General features: G+C 41.2%; 1 pseudogene; it reads left to right on the plus strand.

Moving 5' to 3' along the window:
• Positions 1 to 7528: 7528 nt before the first annotated feature.
• LOC124805644 overlaps positions 7529 to 16623 on the plus strand; it is a 65354-nt pseudogene continuing 56259 nt past the window's right edge.

Raw genomic sequence — 16623 nt, forward strand, 5'->3', positions numbered from 1 at the left:
TGGATGCCTTGGGCAGATGGAGGGAATATTTTGAAGAGTTGCTCAATGTAGGTGAAAATACGATCAGTAATGTTTCAGATTTCGGGGTAGAATGGGATAGGAATGATGATGGAAATAGGATCACGTTTGAGGAAGTGGAGAAAATGGTCAATAGATTGCAGTGCAATAAAGCAGCTGGGGTGGATGAAATTAAGTCGGAACTCATCAAGTACAGTGGAATGTCAGGTCTTAAATGGCTACACAGGATAATTGAAATGGCCTGGGAGTCGGGACAGGTTCCATCAGACTGGACAAAAGCAGTAATCACACCAATCTTTAAACATGGAAACAGAAAAGATTGTAACAACTACAGAGGTATCTCTTTAATCAGCGTTGTGGGTAAAATCTTCTCAGGTATTTTTGAAAGGAAAGTGCGAGTATTAGTTGAGGAGCAATTGGATGAAAATCAGTGTGGGTTTAGGCCTCTTAGAGGTTGTCAGGACCAGATCTTTAGCTTACGACAAATAATGGAGAAGTGTTATGAGTGGAACAGGGAATTGTATCTATGCTTTATAGATCTAGAAAAGGCATATGACCGGGTTCCTAGGAGGAAGTTATTGTCTGTTCTACGAGATTATGGAATAGGAGGCAAACTTTTGCAAGCAATTAAAGGTCTTTACATGGATAGTCAGGCAGCAGTTAGAGTTGACGGTAAACTGAGTTCATGGTTCAGAGTAGTTTCAGGGGTAAGACAAGGCTGCAACCTGTCTCCACTGTTGTTCATATTATTTATGGATCATATGTTGAAAACAATAGACTGGCTGGGTGAGATTAAGATATGTGAACACAAAATAAGCAGTCTTGCATATGCGGATGACTTAGTTGTGATGGCAGATTCGATTGAAAGTTTGCAGAGTAATATTTCAGAGCTAGATCAGAAATGTAAGGACTATGGTATGAAGATTAGCATCTCCAAAACGAAAGTAATGTCAGTGGGAAAGAAATATAAACGGATTGAGTGCCAAATAGGTGGAACAAAGTTAGAACAGGTGGACGGTTTCAAGTACTTAGGATGCATATTCTCACAGGATGGCAACATAGTGAAAGAACTGGAAGCGAGGTGTAGCAAGGCTAATGCAGTGAGCGCTCAGCTACGATCTACTCTCTTCTGCAAGAAGGAAGTCAGTACCAAGACTAAGTTATCTGTGCACCGTTTAATCTTTCGACCAACTTTGTTGTATGGGAGCGAAAGCTGGGTGGATTCAGGTTACCTTATCAATAAGGTTGAGGTTACGGATATGAAAGTAGCTAGGATGATTGCAGGTACTAGTAGATGGGAACAATGGCAGGAGGGTGTCCACAATGAGGAAATCAAAGAAAAACTGGGAATGAACTCTATAGATGTAGCAGTCAGGGCGAACAGGCTTAGATAGTGGGGTCATGTTACACGCATGGGAGAAGCAAGGTTACCCAAGAGACTCATGGGTTCAGCAGTAGAGGGTAGGAGGAGTCGGGGCAGACCAAGGAGAAGGTACCTGGATTCGGTTAAGAATGATTTTGAAGTAATAAGTTTAACATCAGAAGAGGCACCAATGTTAGCACTGAATAGAGGATCATGGAGGAATTTTGTAAGGGGGGCTATGCTCCAGACTGAACGCTGAATGGCATAATCAGTCTTAAATGATGATGATGATGTAAATTTTAGCCAATCTTCGGGATTTCGCGTTCTTCTGAACTTAGCATGCTTTTTCCGTTGCCTCTGCAACAGCGTTCGGACCTGTTTTGTGTACCATGGGGGATGAGTTCCATCTCTTAACAATTTATGAGGTATGAATCTCTCAATTGGTGTTGCTACTATATCTTTGAATTTGAGATGCATTTTGACACACTGGGAGACTAAAAGGTTAAATTGTGTCTTAGTTGTTAGCGATTTATCTGTCGGAGCTAGGAGTTTACAGAGAAAGTAGTGTTTATCACTACAACCTCAGTCGCTGCAGTCATCCATCAGTATCAATTATGTCTCTACAGTTTCCAGATATCATTAAATCCGCGTCTGCAGCCACAATATGCCAGCGTTAATGCTTCCTCCTTTGCAGTTTTGTGTAAAACTGTCGGACAGTGAACGATACACAGAGGTATCGGATATCAGCTATAATATTGCGTAAGTATTATACAGACTGACTTTTCTACATGTACTAAAATTTTACCTGCGAATATTACAGGCAACACTCAGTAACAATTTTCTCTTTTCACTCTTGTCTGTCGAAGATGAAGAAAGCTGAACTAAAAAACAAACAGTAAGATAACTCTCTTCATATTCTGTAGAGAGCAAAGTACTCAGCAGTTCTCATTGCAATCGACTTATCTATAAAAATTATTGTATTCGCCGAAAACCCAGTGTCTCAATATCAATTCTACAAGCCTGCACAAATACATATTCTGTGTGCAGCCAAATACGAAGAAAACTCGATGAATGCTACCTCAACATCACCTTCACAGAGACAGGCCATGGTCGCTTCCTCCAGCACTAAGAAACGCGAGCAAAGCTCTTAGCTGTGGACGTGATATAAAACACCAACTTCATTCTTTCCTTCTTGCTGTGTCTGGTTATTAAATAACTAAATTCAAGCAAGTTGCTCTTGTGAATAATTGTGTCCGAGGTAACTACCAACTCGACAAATTACTGTCGGATTGTGGCATGTTGTGTTTTTACGCCAACCAAAAATGCGCGCCAGCCCTGTAGCGCTGCCTGTAGGCACGTACAGTCCCAGCGGCCTCGTGGCACACGATAGTGATTTTTCAACATGAAACAAAAAAAAAAAAAATACCGTCTGTCCGTCTTAGCAACTTCTTTTGATGTGTTCCTTCTATGTAAAACAGAAAAGAAGTTTTGATATGACAGATTGGAGCATTCCGTTGGGAGCGGATTCCCTTAGGAGTGGTATAGGATAGTGATAGTGCATTTCAACTCTTATTTCAGTCTGTAGTCACTCATCTTGACGCATGACCAGAGAAACCCCTAAAACTCCCCATAATTTTTATCTTTTCTTCGACTCTCGATGGCGGTCCACTGCCACGCTGCTCTCGGCCCATTTTCTAGCAGATCAAGTTTTCTACCATTAAATTCTGTGTGGAGTACAGTTAGGCTATCGTGGACGTCAGTTAGTGTGTGTCTATCCACGATAAATCCACAACAACTTAGCTCGACACTAATAAAATTTCGTCTTGACCACAATTCCTTATTAATTGTTGCTAGACCTAATCCTAATGTAGAAATTTAGTAAACGTTAATGAAGGATTGTGGCCAAACTGAAGAATTATTATGGTGCAAAAAATGACCGCCGCATCTTGTAAACCTTTTTTGCAATATTTTTCTTAACCGTACATCACACAGAAAATAATGGTAAAAATTTGATCTGCTAGATTAACTACAAATGGTGTTACAAAGAGAAAAATTCTGAAAAAATGTTAACAAACGAAGTGAATTGAACAGGAACAGGGGATCGCATTACCTTTTTAATCAGAAACTAAAAAAACGTGACACAATGCATTTGTATACGCGGTATAGAAAATCAAAAGAACTTGAATGACTATATGTATAAATATCATTGCATTTTACTCGGAAAACGAGCCTGAGGGGCTAGCGCTAGCCATATACTAGGTTGTTTTGATTGCCGAGCGTATGATTTAGGTTCTCTTGTCATTTACGTACTCACTTATCTCTCTATATGTGATGGTAGTAGAACGAACCTGTAAGTTTTGTGTGTTGTCTCATTACGGAATGATAAGTTAAAAATTAATCATCTAACTGTTAAATTTCATAGTATCAGATGAAATACCTTATGTGAATAACATTCCTGGATTACGTGAGTTTTTTATGACTCTCGGAGGCTGTTTTCAAAGGATTCGAGCAGGATTCTTCAAAGACCAAACGATTCGAGCTCCATTTGTGCAATTCCGTTAATCATTCCCTTAATAGAGAAAGAATCTTCGTCAATATCGAAGTGCGATTACATTAATTTCCACAATTTTCATTGTAAGGACTTTATTAAATTGAATAGTGACGACAAGCAACCAAAATGCAGTGGCCAGAGGCATTATCTTTACTCCTTTATGTCATTGGGAGTAACAGTCACTGATATTTTTCATCTTTTCAGATCAGTAAAAAAATTCTTGTAAGAGGCATTCCTGACCTTTATTCTTGGAACCTAAGCAGTCGTGATGAAATTTGTCAGTAACCTATCGGATACCTGCACTATTGGTGATCTTGCTGCAGCTAACAAAACAGCAATGAAAACTGCTGAGTACTTCGCACTCTACAGAATATGAAGAGAGTTATCTTACTGTTTTTTTTTTTTTTAGTTCGCCTTTCTTCATCTTCCTGTCTGTATGTTGTAAGTCCCTGTATTATTGTTGTTGTTACTTTCTGTCTTTACTTAACTGAACTGACTCTTAATTGGATACTTTGCGAATAATTCTGTACGTTATTAATACTCTACCAGTATTCTAATAGTTTCCTGTCCTGGGCACGTAAAATAAATGAAAGTTCTTCGTATGTATAATAGATAATCCCACTGCCTTTGGAATGTACCTCCTTGACGCGACAAAATGCGGAAGCGGAACTTTTAAAACAATCACATTTTTCGGTGTCGTTTAGCAGGAGGAATGTTCTTTTGAAGAAGTTTCTCTATCGAGAGGGTGCATTTCAACTGTTAACAGCAATTTCAGAGTTTCATATTTACCCAAGGAAGCCAGAGTTTAATACTTACAACCTTTGTACAACATTTTGTCACATTCGACATCTGGAGAAATTTGTTTTGCAAATGAGATGTATGTGTAAATAATAATAATAATGGCGTGTGACGAGTGCCTCCCGTCGGGTAGATTGCACGTCGATGGGAATGAAATGATGATGATTAGGACAACACAATACCCAGTCCCTGATCGGAGAAAATCTTCGGCCCAGCCGGGAATCGAACTCGGGCCTTTAGGATTGATAGTCTGTCACCCTGACCGCTCAGCTACCGGGGGCGTGACTACGTGCAAATAATAACGTAACATATTTGTATTATCTTAGAAATTTATCTGTGCAAATGTAACATCTTTACATTTGTATATTCTTTGACTTACTTGATATTTCTTTTTTTTTTACAAGTGTGCTGTGAGACATCAGTTGACATCAATGTATAAATAATAATGTAAGATATATAACTGAACAGCAACCACCCACAAGTACGGTGTTCAGTTATAAACCTTATAGTATTAAAGCCACGATCCTCAACGTGACAGTTTTCGACAAAATAGCATTAATGTATTATGTTTTTATCGTCTTAGGAGCTGGTATGTTGGTTAAGTAACACTGGAATTGTCGTCATTAGAGTTAGTCTGCTCCATTCCATTGACAGTATAGAGGTTCCAACTTAGACGCGTGTGGGAATTAGTAACACAGAGCGGTCATTTACGCAAATAATCTAGGAAGAACGAAGATAACCTGTTTTTCGTGGGTGAATGCCGGGCATTTGCCACGCCAGACATTTGCCACACTTGGCCCTTCGCCAGGTAGCGATCCCTCAGCTAAGGGACGCCCTTCCTCGTACTTCTGTCCGCTTTCAAACCGCCGTCTCCACATCTTTCTCGATACAACCAGTACGTAAGGGACCTTCTTCTTCGACATCTTAGCGAAATACAGAGCTTCTTTTCCGAAATCGAAATGTTTATATCTTATGGGAAACGAAAGCAATTTCGACGATTATGTCAGTATGTAATTAGTTCTGCCAAGTATAAATATAGATCCCTCTGTCTGTACGGTAGCCTCCTTTCACGCTTACTGATTGCGATAGAAACAGTCCATCGCCATGGGAGCAACAAGAAAGGAACGCTGTAAAGAGAATGCGAATGTACGCTAATCATTTCTTTTTGATCGCTGCATTTGTGCCTTCTTTAATTACTACAATTGCATGCCCAAAAGACAATAAGGAAAGAAGAAATGGGTATGTGAATGTTTGAAAAGAAGAACGACATAGTCCATATTAATTTACTCTCTAAAATCCGATATCTCTTGCGGCGAAACATTAGTTAATAAAGTGTAGCAGGACAATGTTCAAAACAAGACTGAAAGTACATTCATAAACAGAGATAAGAGCATCTATGATTGACATGTCATCTAAAGTCGACGTACAATTTTAAAATTTTAGAAATAAGAAAATGAAGTAATACAGAATGTTATGCTTGTAACGTACCTTGTTGTTCTGCATTGTTTAGCTCTGGTATTTACAGGTTCACAGAGAAAGCATCCTAGGTTTTGGAGGGAACAGCCGTAATTGTAATGATCTCCACTACAACAGAAACAAGAAGCAAAACTTAAGGAAAAATAATGTAATGTGTGTTCCAGCTCACAAGCGACATTGAAGCAGATAGTTCCTGTGACATAGTATGGATAGAGGTTATATTCGACAACCGGAATAAATTAATAACTGGCACTTTTTACCGACCCCCGGTCTCAGATGAAACAGTTGCTGAACATTTCAAAGAAAACTCGAGTCACATCGCAAATAGGTACGCTACTCATACAATTATAGTTGGCAGTGACTTCAGTCTATCGTACCTTCCGTTTGTCGACAAAAATACATTTTCAGACCATACTGTAGACAGAAAAAACTTCCGTAATTGTTCTAATTGCTTTTTATAAAATTATTTCGAACAATTAGTTCACGATGTCATTCAAGTTGTAAATGGTTGCGAAAACACACTTGACCTCTTAGCCACAAATAATCCTGAGAATCACGACGGGTACAGGGATTAGTGAACACACAGTCGTAGCGAGGCTCAATTTCGTAACAAAGAAATTCACCGAAACTAAACGCGAAATATACGGTATATATTTATAGAAGCGACTAAAAATTCGGTTGACGTCTTTCTAAGAGACAGTCTCCAATCCTTCCAAACCATGTAAGTGAAGACCATATGTGGCTTAAGTTCTAAGAAATAGTATCAACAACACTCAAGAGATTCATACCAAATAAATTAATATCAGACGGAACTGATCCCCCAGGGTACACAAAACACGACAGAAAGCTGCAGCAGATGCACCGAAAAAGGTACGTATAATTTAGACGAGATCAAAATCTCCAAGATTGGCGAAGTTTTACTGTGGCTCGAAATTTGGTGCGGATTTCAATGCGAGATGCATTTAATAGTTTCCACAACGAAACTCTCTCTAGAAATGTGGCGAAAAATCCATAGACATTCTGGTCCTATGTTAAGAAAAGCAGCGGAAAGGCTCAGTAAGCGATGAGGAGGAGGAGGAGGAGGAGGAGGAGGGGGAGACAAGGGACCCAACCCTTAGGAGCAGGTAAAATCGTGGCAAATGTCCGCACACTGGTGCGGGTGAGCCGACTGTACGGGAGACCACCTGCTGCTCGAGCGGCGGCGCTATGCAGGCGACGTTACGTCTGCGCCGGCCGCTCCCTCAGCGTGCGCGTCGCCCGCACGCGGCCGATAGCGCGGCGTCAGCGATCCGTCGCCAAACAGGCTGGGCTGATGTGGCGCGATGCGCGCGCACGGGCCGGCGGCGCACAAAGGCGCCTCTGTGCGGCAACACAGTGGCCGCTCTGTTCGCCGCCACAGGTGCCCGGGCCAAGGACGCCGCGCGGGCACGCCACCTCGCCGCGATTACGGCCACACCCCGTCCACTTGTGCACTGCGCACCCGTGTCGCGAAACTCGCCGGACCTGAGTTCGATTCTCCACCCGACGAATATAGGGGTACGGCCGATTTCATTCCCCATCCTTCCCCCTTCACTGTTTGTTATCCACCTTGTCCAGATCCCTTAAGTCAATTTCGATGGAACGATAGCCTACATTGCAAGCGCTAATGTTTGGAATAAATCCAGTCCCACTGCTGTGACCACCGCCTATGCTCGATGTCAGCGGGCTATACCCGCACGCAGACGCCAAATTGCAGCACTAGCATTGGCGGGTAAATAAAACGGACGTGTGTGTGTGTGTGGGGGGGGGGGGGGGAGGGGGATTGCGGAAGAAAGTGGAGTCATTGTTGTAATGTTGAAACGGAGCGAATAATACACTACTGGCCATTAAAACTGCTACACCAAGAAGAAATGCAGATGAAAAACGGGTATTCAGTGGATAAATGTACTATAACTGACATGTGATTACATTTCCACGCAATTTGGGTGCATAGACCCTGAGAAATCAGTACCCAGAACAACCACCTCTGGCCGTAATAACGGCCTTGATGGCCTGGGCAACAGAGCTTGGATGGCGTGTAAAGGTACTGCTGCCCATGCAACTTCAACACGATACCACAGTTCATGAAGAGTAGTGACTGGCGTATTGTGACGAGCCAGTTGCTCGGCCACCATTGACCAGAAGTTTTCAATTGATGAGAGATCTGGAGAATCTGCTGGCCAGGGCAGCAGTCGAACATTTTCTGTATCCAGAAAGGCCCGTTCAGGACCTGCAACATGCATTCGTGCATTATCCTGCTCAAGAGTAGAGTTTCGCAGGGATCGAATGAAGGGTACAGCCACGGGTCGTAACACATCTGAAATGTGACGTCCACTGTTCAAAGTGCCGTCAATGCGAACAAGAGGTGACCGAGACGTGTAACCAACGGCACCCCATACCATCACGCCAGGTGATACACCAGTTTGGCGATGATGAATACACACTTCCAATGTGCGTTCACCGCGATGTGGCCAAAAACGGATGCGACCATCATGATGCTGTAAACAGAACCTGGATTCATCCGAAAAAATGACGTTTTGCCATTCGGGCACCCAGGTTCGTCGTTGAGTACACTATCGCAGGCGCCCCTGTCTGTGTTGCACTGTCAAGGGTAACCGCAGCCATGGTCCCCGAGCTGATATCCATGCTCCTGCAAACATCGTCGAACTGTTCGTGCAGATGGTTGTTGTCTTGCGAACGTCCCCATCTGTTGACTCAGGCAGCGAGACGTGCTTGGACGATCCGTTACAGCCATGCGGATAAGATGCCAGTCATCTCGACTGCTAGTGATACGAGTCCGTTGGGATCCAGCACGGCGTTCCGTATTACCCTCCTGAACCCACCGATTCCATATTCTGCCAACAGTCATTGATACTCAACCAACGCGAGTAGGAATGTCGCGATACGATAAACCGCAATCGCGATAGGCTACAATCCGACATTTATCAAAGTCGGAAACGTGATGGTACGCATTTCTCCTCCTTACACGAGGCATCACAACAACGTTTCACCAGGCAACGCCAGTCAACTGCTGTTTGTGTATGAAAAATCGGTTGGAAACTTTCCTCATGTCAGCCCGTTACAGGTGTCGCCACCGGCGCCAACATTGTGTGAATGCTCTGGAAAGCTAATCATTTGCATATCACAGCATCTTCTTCCTGTCGGTTACATTTCGCGTCTGTAGCACGTCATCCTCGTGATGTAGCAATCTTATTGGCCAGTACTGTATGACGTCCAAATGGACATGAACAACGTTCTTGCCGCAGTGGTAACTCTGGTTCCCGTCGGATCACCAAAGTTAAGTGCTGTCGGGCTGGGCTATCCCTTGGATGGGTTACCGTCTGCCGAGCGCTGTTGGCAAGCGGAGTGCACTCAGCCCTTGTGAGGCAAACTGAGGGTCTACTTGATTAAGAAGCAGCGGCTCCGGCCTCGGAAACTGACATACGGGCGGAAGAGCGGTGTGCTGACCACGTGCCCCTCCATATCTGCATCCGGTGACACCAGTGGGCTAAGGATGACACGGCGGCCGGTCGGTACTGCTGGGTCCACCAGGGCCTGTCAACGCAGTTTACGTTTTACAAAGGGGCATGATTGTCTGTTTTCGGGCCAAAGGCGAAATCATTTCCGAAATGGCTAAACTTGTAAACTGTTCACGTGCAGTCACGGTTAAAGTGTACCGTGCATGGCAAAATGGCGCTCTCCAGACAGGGATGAACGATGGCTGCGGAGACGTGACCGAACAAATTGACGTGCAGCTGTTAAGAGCAACTGACCACCCAGATGGAACAAGAAGCTACCTCCTCAGAGTGAGAAAGAAGTGGCAGATGTAATATTACCGTTTGTGCAAGTGGAATGTTTGGTGTCGTACACATTAGACTGTGCGGAAAATGTACATGAGAAGTACAATCATGACGGAACGTGTTTAACAAGTGAAAGAAATACTGAAACAGATGTCGAGTCTGTTGTATAAAATTTTGGGCGTGCAGCCGCATAAATTCAGCAATTCAGCTTCTTCTTCTAATATTTCGGCTGAATACCGTCAAGCCATTTTCAGAATGATCCGAGGTGACTAACGCTCCAGCACTTGCTCCGCCCTTTTAAATCCGAGGACCGAACTGCTGCATATGCGGCCAAAGATACACAAGGCACCAAAGGTGCAACATATGCATGGAAATTAAATCTACTGCCGCGCAGTCGATCCACACGGTGATATCGATGTGTCACGGAGAGCTGTGACGTCTTTGTGATTTATTTACAGAAATTGCCGGATTCCATGATTTGTCCAAGCTAAAGTCGCTATCGCAAATAATTAAATTCGTCGCCAACCGAATTTCAGTTGCTTGTTTCACTACTGAGTCCCAGACAGATGAAGTCGATGTTAAAATTTTGACATATCAAGATGGCCGCCGAGTGAGATCACAGACATTTTCTTCGTCCGCTAAAAGAACTTATTTAAGAGGAAATAGTGTAAAATTTCAATTTTCACTGTTTTATATACTTGCTGTAGTGTCCGCTCTAGTCACACAACTGAATATTAGCGTCCCAGCAGCGCTTGTTCTTGAACAAACTTGTTCATTAGCTGAAGTCCCGATAATCGCGACATAACCCGAAATTTTGCGTGACATAAACACAAAAAATTCTACACAAGTTTTCTTAATAGTGCAAAGTTAGTTTAAAAAAGACTGCTACTAGTTTTATGACTGCCTGTTGCCGCAATAAAAGTGTAATTAAACGTTTCTAAATAGTATTTAACTAACACATTTCGTACTCTTTACTAGTTAGATAGAAGCGATTTAGGCCTAAATTTTCCGACTTATAGACGTTTAAAAACCTGACCAAACACGCCTGATAACGTAAATTCTCTAAAAGCAAGTTAATTACAAATTCATTCTTCTGTCATTGTATCTCTAAATAAAAAAAAAACAACTACCACACATAAGACCCTTGTGTCGTTTTTTGTTTACACACAGCCAATCTCACACCCTTGACAAATTTAAAACATTCATTAAACTTAATTATTCTTTTGAAACTCACCATGAGTGAGAAATGTGGGAGCTCTTATAGGGTAGTGAGTAGAGGGATTTGTTGCCAACCTTGTAGGAAATATTTTCACTCGGTGGGATGCAGTCGGGAGAATGATGGGAAAACAGAAGAGGTTCTTTCCTGGAACAGCAGAATAAGCAGTAGGAACATTTTGATTGGGGAACAGGAAAAGAAAATCTGTGCCCTTCAGGCACAGTTGGAGGAAGCAAGGAAGGAACTCATAAGGATCAAGGGAGATATGGGGAAGGAGGATGGTGGGAACTGGCAGCTGGTAGGAGGATAGGAAGAAAGAGAACGCGATCTGACAGTTTTATCATCAATACCAAAAACAGGTATGTACCACTGCCAGAGTTAAGTGGAGAAGAGCCTCAGGTAGAACGAGGAGCAGAAATGTGCAGCACACTTCAACCGAGGCCAAGAAGCCTAGGAATGTACAAAGTGTGAGGAAGGAGAAAGTGCTGCTGCTGCTAAGTAGTAGCCAGGGGCTAGGTGCAGGCCCTCAGATACAGGAAAGTTTAGGGCCAGCGTACCAGGCCACCAGTACCTTCAGGCCAAATGCAGAGCTAAGTCACGTGATAGAGGACCTAGGGCCTTTACGTAAGGACTTTACAAAAGAGGACCATGTAGTGATAGTGGGTGGGGTGGGAAACGGTTTGGACAGGGATGGGGCACATGACATAGGTGGTGTCCTGGACAAGATAGCTTCCCTGACTCATGGCACCAACGTACACTTTGTCATGATCGACCGACCACACCTTCATGGAGCTGTGAGGCGAATCAATGTGGGGTTAGGGTTGGCTCTGAGGACAGCCAACTTTGCTCATGTTTGTCTGGTGTCCGTCGGGACTATCAACAGATGGGGTTTCACTAGGCATGGCTTACACCTAAACAGGACTGGGAAGGGAAAATTGGAACAGCTGATTCATGAACGTACAGGGGGTGGATCTCGGGCCACATATGGTCAGTTACCTGTTGTCATAGGTAGGAAAAGTAGGTCTTTTTTAGGATAAATCCAGACAACAGGTTCCCCTTCCTAAAGAGTATCTCCAGTACTTTAAAAAATACTGAAACGATCACTCACAAGACAGACTTTAATAAATCAAATATCACATATACCAGATGTCACAAAGAAAAACAAACCATTGGAAAGAGTAACATGTGGCATTTCACAGACTTAACAGTCCTCCATCAAAACATGCAATCAATAAAAAATAAAATACAACTATTAGAAACTGAGCTCCAATCTTTGAACTGCACAGTGGTTTGCATTACTGAGCACTGGTGTAGAGACACAGAAATCCAAAATGTAGTATTATTACTATATGAAAAGGCAACCTCTTACTGCAGAACTACTTCAATGGGTGGAGGATCATGTATTTATATCACAAAAGGAACACAGTTCAAATCAAGGCATGACCTCAGTACCGTAAGTGAAGGCAAACACTTTGAAATATCAGCAATTGAATTAACAGGGGGTGATATCATCAAGAAATTAATCATTTTGTGTGTGTGTGTAGATCTCCCAGCGTCGACACTTATTGCAATAAGTTAACGGAAGTTCTATATAAATTCTCAAGTACAAATGTCAACATAATTCTGTGTAGGGACATTAACATCAACACTAACATCATAAATGAATCCAGCAGCACCTTTGTAAACATCTTTCAAAGTTTTGGCATGTCCCTATTGGTCAATAGTGCAACAAGGGTTACCACAATGACTTCATCAGTAATTGACCATGTGGCCATAAATATGGACAGGGAAAAATGTGATTTAGCTGTAAAAGATCTCGGACTGTCAGACCATCTCTGTCAAATAACAACAGTAAAGTCAGGCATCGAATCATTCCCTAAACTACAAGCCTACAAACAACAACTATCAGAAATCAAAATAATGGATTTTCAAAGGAACTAGAAAAACATAGCTGGGATGAAGTGTATAAGGAAACCAAGGTGCGTATGAAATTCTCTAAATTCTCCACATTATTTAAATTGAACTTTGAAAAGGCATTTCCAAAAGTATGCATGTCTGTATCAACATCCCACAAAAACAGATGGGTAACAGTAGGTATTAAGAAGTCCTCCCAAACACTTGAACACCTCAGTTCCATGAAACAGATACGCAGTGATCCAGAATTCTGAAATTTCTATCATAGATACAAAAAGATCTATACGAAGGTGCTGCTTGCTGCAAAAAAGTCATGGGATGTTATAAAAAAGGAAATGTGGAGAGGCAAACAAACGCAGAATAACATACTGTTAAGGGAGGGGGATAAAGTGATAAATTATCCACAGTACTTAGAAAACTATGTAAACTAGCATCTTTTCATGTATTGCAGAGACGTTAGAGCAAAAATTCCTCCAAACAAATACAACACCTGTAAATAATGTTGCACTAAATACAATGATGTTACCTCCAACCACAGAGAATGAAGTCAGTAAAACAATTCAAAAACTAAAAAGTGAAAAGTCAGTTGGCTTAGATGAAGTACCAATGTGTGTACTGAAACAATGCATAGAGATTATACAAGGCCCCTCAACAAATATAATAAATGAATCCTTCACATCAGGGACATTTACAGAGCAGATAAAACAGACAAGAGTTGTACCTTTGCTTAAGAAAGATAATGCAGAAGTCATAGAAAATTACCAGCCCATTTCCCTGCTGTCAGCATTCTCAAAAATAGTAGAAGTAATTATGAAAGACAGATTAATGAATTACCTGAATAAATACAATCTTTGAAGCGAATCACAGTTTGGTTTCTGAAGTGGGAAAAATATGGAGTCCGCCATATTAGAATTCACAAAAATTAACCTCGATGCTCTTGATAAAGATGAGTGTGTCACAGGCATATTTTTGGATCTTTCTAAGGCGTTGGATACAGTCGATCATAAGATTATATTAAATAAATTAGAAGTGTTAGGAACAAGAGGGGTAGCTAATGACTGGTTTCGATCATACCTAACAGATAGGGTACAAAGAGTAGAGATAACACATACTTCAAATAGATCTAAACATTTAGTAAAACACTTATCAGAAACAAAATACATTAATATAGGCGTTCCACAAGGTAGCATGTTAGGACCAATACTGTTCCTGATATACATCAACAACTTTCCGAATAGTGTTACTCATGGTGAAAAAATTCTCTTTGCTGATGACAGCAATAATATAGTCACTGAGGAAACAAGAGGACTCCTTGCTTAGAAAGCTAATCAAACTCTCAAGGAGGTTTATGATTGGTCAATAGGTAATAAAGTGACACTGAACATAAAGAAAACTAATGCCATGAATTTCAGTTTGAAGAGGAAAAATGACAATGTTAATTTAAATGTAGATGGCATCTCTATAAACTGTGTAACAAATGCAAAATTCGTAGGAATGAATATTGATTCTCAGTTGAAGTGGTGTGAACACACAAAGGTACTTGCAAACAGAACGTCATCAGCATGTTACGCCCTTAGAATTCTATCAACAGTGTGTAACATGCAGTATCTTTTACTTACATATTATTCATATGTACACTCAATTCTTGGGCTATGGCATTCTTTTTTGGGGAACAAATGCACAAAATACGAACACAATTTTCAAACTACAGAAAAGAGTCATAAGAATAATAACCAAATATACTAGTCGAGCTTACTGTAAAGATCTGTTCAGAACACTGGGGCTTTTAACTGCTCCATGTGAATAAGTTTACCAGTCAGTTGACACATCAAAAATAACATTGGCAATTACTGCACAAACAGCTCTGTCCATGACCATGCAACAAGAGACAGACTAAGATTACGTTTACCAAGAAAAAATAAACATAAAACTCAAAACAGCATTTTCTACCAAGGAATAAAATTGTACAATAAATTATCAAAAGAGATTAAAGAAATTTAAAAAAATACACTTATTTAAAAAGGCAGCTAAAAAGTGACTGTTATGCAATACCTTTTATACACTGAAGGATTACTTAGCTAAAACAGAGTAGAGGTTTGATAAAAAATATTATACAAATAATAATAATGTTTATAAAATATCCAACATTCCACATAACACCTTCAATTTGTGTTTTTTCCCTTCTTTTTTTTCCTTTCTAGAAGTACTTACCCCCAAGCTATGCATGGCACAATGGTAACACCTCTTCCTCTTTCTGAGCTCAACATCTCACTCATTATGGAGGGATGCTGACTCAGTTTTTCAGGATAGCAAATGGGAAGTTGTGATACAGAAAATGGCCCAGAGATCACCAGTGTGTGTGTGTGTGTGTGTGTGTGAAGTGTTATGAAACAATGTGTGCATAGGGTGTGCAGTGTCTGATAGTGAGATATGAGTAAACAATGTGGCATTACATTATGTAATAAGTTATTTGTAGAAAAAGCATTGTACACCAGGAGTAAATCTAGTGATTGTCTCTAACTAGAAGTCTGTAAATATATGTGAATACGAATTAGCTTATTTTAAATTGATCTAAATTTGTAAATACTTTGACATGTCCTATACCCCTGTAAAAAGAGATCTACAGATGAATAAAGCTACTACTACTACTACTACTACATTATCGTACAACATAGAAAGCGCTGTAATCTGCTAGCTTGAATCCATGGTGTTTTGGAGGTATATTGATAAATAAATGTCGTGTAACTAGTGCCTTCCGTCGGGTAGACCGTTTTCCGGGTACCAGTCTTTCAATTTGACGCCACTGCGGCGACTTGCGCGTCGATGGGGATGAAATGATGGTGATTAGGATAACACAACACCCAGTGACTGAGAGGAGAAAATATCCGACCCAGCCGGGAATCGAACCCGGAATTCTGTCGCGCTGACCCCTCAGCTACAGGGGGCGGACGGTATATTGATGACACGTTTGTAGTGTGGCCCCACTAATGCAAGCTAATAGAATTTTTAAATCATCTGAATTTTATCCACAGACAAATTCAGTTCACGATGGAAATCGAAAAAGATCGATGCTTTGAGTGGCATATCTCGTTCTGGTGTCTCTACCGATGGATGTAACCATAGCCTTATAAAAATGTTCTCCATTCTTAATCACTATTTTGACTATCAATATTTTGACTACAAACTTGGTGGTTTAAAAACAAAAGCAACTGAGCTAAAATCTACTCCAAATGAAACATCTGAAACTGCAGCACGTTATATTACAGAAATACTACAACACTTTGGGTATCACTAATAACTGTGTGTCATTTACCGGTGATCATGCTAACACAAACTTGCGGGGTATAAGTCGCAAGGAAGGCACGAATATATACAGTAGAAGAAAGACATCTGTGAAAAATGAGAATTTAATCGTTGTGGGATGTGAGCTCACATTTTACTTAATGCGGCTCAGCAAGGAACTGATAGT

The sequence above is a fragment of the Schistocerca piceifrons genome, chromosome 7 (genome assembly GCF_021461385.2).
Source record: "Schistocerca piceifrons isolate TAMUIC-IGC-003096 chromosome 7, iqSchPice1.1, whole genome shotgun sequence".
NCBI lineage: Eukaryota > Metazoa > Arthropoda > Insecta > Orthoptera > Acrididae > Schistocerca > Schistocerca piceifrons.